Source organism: Penaeus japonicus, unplaced genomic scaffold (genome assembly GCF_977035675.1).
Source record: "Penaeus japonicus unplaced genomic scaffold, GWHDUDI00000001_assembly GWHDUDI00000010, whole genome shotgun sequence".
Taxonomy (NCBI): domain Eukaryota; kingdom Metazoa; phylum Arthropoda; class Malacostraca; order Decapoda; family Penaeidae; genus Penaeus; species Penaeus japonicus.
Genome location: NW_028234412.1, coordinates 5,078,385 through 5,083,384, shown reverse-complemented (window position 1 = coordinate 5,083,384; position 5,000 = coordinate 5,078,385). Strand labels below are relative to the sequence as shown.

The 5,000-nt window shown below is 44.9% G+C and overlaps 1 protein-coding gene across 1 annotated transcript in view; it reads right to left on the bottom strand.

The window, feature by feature from the left end:
• LOC122261076 (zinc metalloproteinase-disintegrin-like NaMP) overlaps window positions 1-5,000 on the bottom strand; it is a 54,416-nt gene that overhangs the window by 37,063 nt on the left and 12,353 nt on the right. The window lies entirely within an intron of this gene.

Genomic DNA, 5,000 nt, shown 5'->3' with positions numbered 1-5,000 from the left:
TCACAATATATATATATATATATATATAGATATATATATATATATATATATATATATATATATATATATATAAACAGACGTTAAGCCACCCAATACAGATTATAAACTGTGCACTTTAACAAGAAACAGCTTCCGTTATACGAGATCGAATGCTGGAAAATTCAAAATATTATGAAATGACAAACACACTGTAATAGAACACTAGATAGCTGTAAATACCATCCATAAATATGAATACCAGACACAAAATATGTTTACACGAGAAAACATTACAATCATAGGGGAATGATCTGAAATAGATAGATATATAGTTAGCCTCATAATTATTGTTAACAAAGGTTCCCCCTCTTTAAGCATTCAATCCTACAATCCTTTAGTCGAAAAGAAAGAAAATGACCAATTCTACCTTTTCACCCCCCCCCACCCTCAAAAAAAAAAAAAAAAAAAAAAAAAAGTGAATTCACCAGGAACCCATGGACAAAAGAGAAAGGGGAAACCTTTAGAGGCTTCACTAAGAAAGACGCCAAGACAGGTAGTATGGTGAAGATGGTGAACAGGAAGGGAGATGAGGACAGGAAAAGGTGGAGGGCGAGAGGAGGTGGAGGGGGAGGAGGAAGAGGAGGAGAAAAAAGAAGAAGGGACAGGAGGAGGAGAAGGAAAAGGTTAACGACGAGAGGACGAAGAGGAGATGGAGGAGATGAAGGAGGTGTAAGAGGTGATGGAGGAGGTGGAGGTGGAAGAAGTGAAGAAGGTGGAGGTGAAGGAGGAGGAGGAGGCGTCGGCAGGGGTGAAGAAGGTGGAGGTGGAGGTGGTGGAAGAGGTGAAGAAGGTGGAGGTGGATGTGAAGGAAGAAGAGGGGGAGGAGGAGGAGGAGGAGCAAGAGCAAGAGGAGGAGTAAGAGGAGGCGGCGGCGGCGAAAGAGGAAGGAGAAGAGCGCTGGCAATATAGGCCGTATATGGTTTACATGGCTTCATCTGGAGTGCTTTCAGCCCTTCCTGGTGATCTTATGGCCTCGCCGACTCTCCTCCGGCGAAGACCTCTTTCGCCTGTCTCTAGCGGGGCTCTTGCTTCCTCTTTTGCCATATTGCTCTCTCTCTCCCCTGCTCTGTCTCCGTCTGAGTGCCCGGCCTCCTCTCTCGCTCGCTCTTTTGCCATATTGCCCACTCTGTTGCTCTGTCTCTTTGAGCGGCTCGGATGTCTGGCCAGGTCCTCTCTGTGCTGGGAATGCTGAGTCTCTCTATCTTTCTTTCTCTTTCTCTTCTCTTTCTCTCTCTCTCTCTCTCTCTCTCTCTCTCTCTCTCTCTCTCTCTCTCTCTCTCTCTCTCTCTCTCTCTCTCTCTCTCTCTCTCTCTCTCTCTCTCTTTCTCTCTCTCTGTCTCACTCTCTCTCACTCATTCACTCACTCACTTATTTACACACTCACTCTCTCCTTCCTTTCTTCCTTCCTTCCTTCACTCCTTCTTTCCCTCTCCCCTTCCCTTCCTCCCTCCCTCCCTCCCTCCCACCTTCCCTCCGTACCTCAATCATCAACAGAATTTCCATCGTGCCATTAAACATTCATTATACGAGTCACATCTGATTTAACCGTCTCATCTCCATACTTGATAACCTTTTTTTTTTTTTCCTTTTGTAATAACCATAATAATGCAAACGAGAGGCGCTCAAGTGGGTGTGGAAGAAGGAAAGAGCGAGAGAGAGAGAGAGGGAGAGGGAGAGGGAGCGAGAGAGAGAGAGGGAGAGGGAAAAGAGGGAGAGGGAGAGAGAGAGGGAGAGGGAGTGGGAGAGGGAGAGGGAGAGGTGGGAGAGGGAGAAGGAGAGGGAGAGGGAGAGGGAGAGAAAGATAGCTATGATCGAAAAAAATATAAATATATATATATATATATATATATATAAATATATATAATAAATAGAAGGAGAGGGAGAGGGAGAGGGAGTGGGAGATAGATAGATAGATAGATAGAAATAGAGTGAGAGAGAGAGAGAGAGAGTGAAAGAGAGAAAAAGCGCAAAAGAAAAGCTTCCAAACGTAATTGCTTTTATCATCCATCTGATACCTCTCTTTTTCTATCCATCTTCTTTATCTCATATACCCAATTTAATTCCAACACTCTCTTCACTCATCACTATCACACCCCATCATCGTCGCTTTCACTTATCCACAATAGATGGCGTTAGAGGTTTATTCCATCCCCATTTTCTTTCGTTACACATTCCATAGAGAAGATCCCTAACAGCCTATACTGTCCTATTCTTGAGGATTTAAGTTCTAGCAGGAAAAAAAAAAAAAATACAAAGGGAGTTCAAATATGTGTATGGATCCCGTGGCTCGATTCTCATTTGACAAGGAGTGAGGACTGGAAAGGGAGTGGGAGAGAGAGAGAGAGAGAGAGAGAGAGAGAGAGAGAGAGAGAGAGAGAGAGAGAGAGAGAGAGAGAGAGAGAGAGAGAGAGAGAGAGAGAGAGAGAAAGTGAGTGAATGAGAGAGAGAGAGAGAGAGAGAGAGAGAGAGAGAGAGAGAGAGAGAGCAAAAGAGAGAGAGAGAGAGAGAGAGAGAGAGAGAGAGAGAGAGAGAGAGAGAGAGAGAGAGAGAGAGAGAGAGAGAGAGACTAAAAGAGAAATGAAGTAAAAGAGAGATACTGACAAAGATATATATACCCTACACAACAGAGTACAAGGAAACACCTGTAGCTTCGTGCACAGTTGCAAAGGGGCTGAGGCTTCCCTAGCATAATGGAGTGTCCTCAGTACCTTCTGTGTTGGGTTGGGCTTCACGTCCCCTTTTAGCTCCGGGGTTTCGCCGAGGCTTCGAGCTAATTTGGCGGGAAGCTTCACAATCGCGCGCTTTTTTTCTTTCTCTTTTCTGTGAATCGTTTTTTTGTGTGTGTGTGTGTGTATTTACATATCGAAAGCTATATATATTGAAAAAAAGAACAAAATGCTTATCGAATCACAGGTATTATTACCGCCAATGCGAATAACAACAATAACAAAAAATTCCTGAACCAATTCCATCATTTATTGACCTACCACATTCGATAATTCCCCTTTAAGAAATTATCACGTTTTAGAAAAAGGACTAAAAACTGACTTCTTCACCCAAAGACATCCATTCATTCTAAAGTGTTTACGCCAGTGTTTTTGAATGGCCACAACAGTTCCTATAGTACGCTATAAGTCCTCATTACTTTGAAAGGTGGAGCAGACGGGAGAACGGGATTGTACTCTTATTAACAAGCCTATGATTGGTTTGGTTACGCTCATTGTTGACGCATTAGTCTACAAAAATAAAATTACTACTACTATTATTACCACTACTACTACTACTACTTACTACTTCTACTATTACTACCACTACTACTATTACTATTACTAATACTCGTACTATTGCTATTATTATTATTACTACTACTATTACTATTACTATTCCTACTACAGTTACTACTACTACTATTCCTACTACTACAACTATTACTACTTCTACTGCTGCCGCTACTACTATTACTACCACTACTACTGCTATTATTCCTACTAGTACTACTACTTTTACTACTACTCCTAATACTATCACTACTATTACTAGTACTACTACTCATAATACTATCACTACTATTACTGCTACTACTAGTACTACTACGACTAATACTATTACTACTGCGACTAATAGTATCAGTACTATTACTAGTACTACTATTATTACTACTACGACTAATACTATTACTACGACGACTAATACTATCACCACTATTACTAGTACTACTACTATTACTACTACGACTAATACTATTACTACTACGACAAATACTATCACTACTATTACTAGTACTACTACTATTACTACTACGACTAATACTATTACTACTACGACTAATACTATCACTACTATCACTGCTACTACTACTATTACTACTACTACTACTACAACTTTTAAAAATATCTGTGAACGAAACCTCCACCCCCTAAAAGGCCTTCATCGACTCAGAATTCCAAACTTGTCAACATTGAACGTCTCGAGCAAGGAAGGCGACAGGCGACAAGATCTCTAAGTTTGAGTGTCAGAACAGGAAAAGCTCCATTGCACGGCTTGGGGGTCTTGCAACGAAGAAGGGGAGGGGGGGGAGGGGGGAGAAGAAGGGGAGAAAGGGAGAAAGGGAGGGGGGTGGAGAAGGAGGGGTGGAGGGGAGAAGAAGAGGTGGAGGGGAGAAGGAGGGTTGGGGGGGAGAAGGTGGGTTTGGAGGGGGGGGGGGGGGAGGAGGGGGTGAGGGGAGGAGGTGGGGTTGGAGGTTGATGGGGAGAGGGGAGGAGGGGGGAGAAGAAGGGGGGAGGGGATGAGAGGTGGAGGGCGAGAGGAGAAGGTGGGTGGGGGGGAGGAAGGTGGGTTCGGAGGGGGGGGGGAGAAGAAGAGGTGGAGGGGAAAAGGAGGGGTGGATGGGTGGATGGGAGAATGATGGGGATAGAAAGAAAAGGGGAGGGGTAGAGGGGGAAAGATAGGGATGAAGGGAAAGGGAGGGGTGGGGAGGAGGAGGAGGAGGAGGAGGAGGAAGAAGAGGGAGAGGAAAAGATAGAACTGAGAAAGAGGGGGAGATGAACAAAAATAAAGAAGGGGGGGATAAAGAAGATAAGGGGGAAAAGATGAATGGAAAAAGGGGGAGAAGACAAGAAAGGGGGGAAAGGGTGGGAGAAAAAAGAGGAGGAGGAGGAGGAGAAGGGGGAGGGGGGGGGGGGCACAGGTGAACCAGTATACATTGTCGATCACGTAAAGATTGCCGCTTGTTATGAAAAATGCGGCCTGGGAACGCATGCACCTGGCGGCCCCCGAGCGGTGAGGGGGTGGGTGGGTGGCGAAGGGTGGGGGGTGGGTGGGTGGCGAAGGGTGGGGGGTGGGGGTGGGGGCGGAAGGGGGCTTCGGCTGTGGCACATCGACCCGGCCCTTCCTCTCTCGCTCTTTCGTCTCTTTCGTCTCACTCTCTCTTTCTCTTTCTCTCTTTCTCTTTCTCTCTCTAT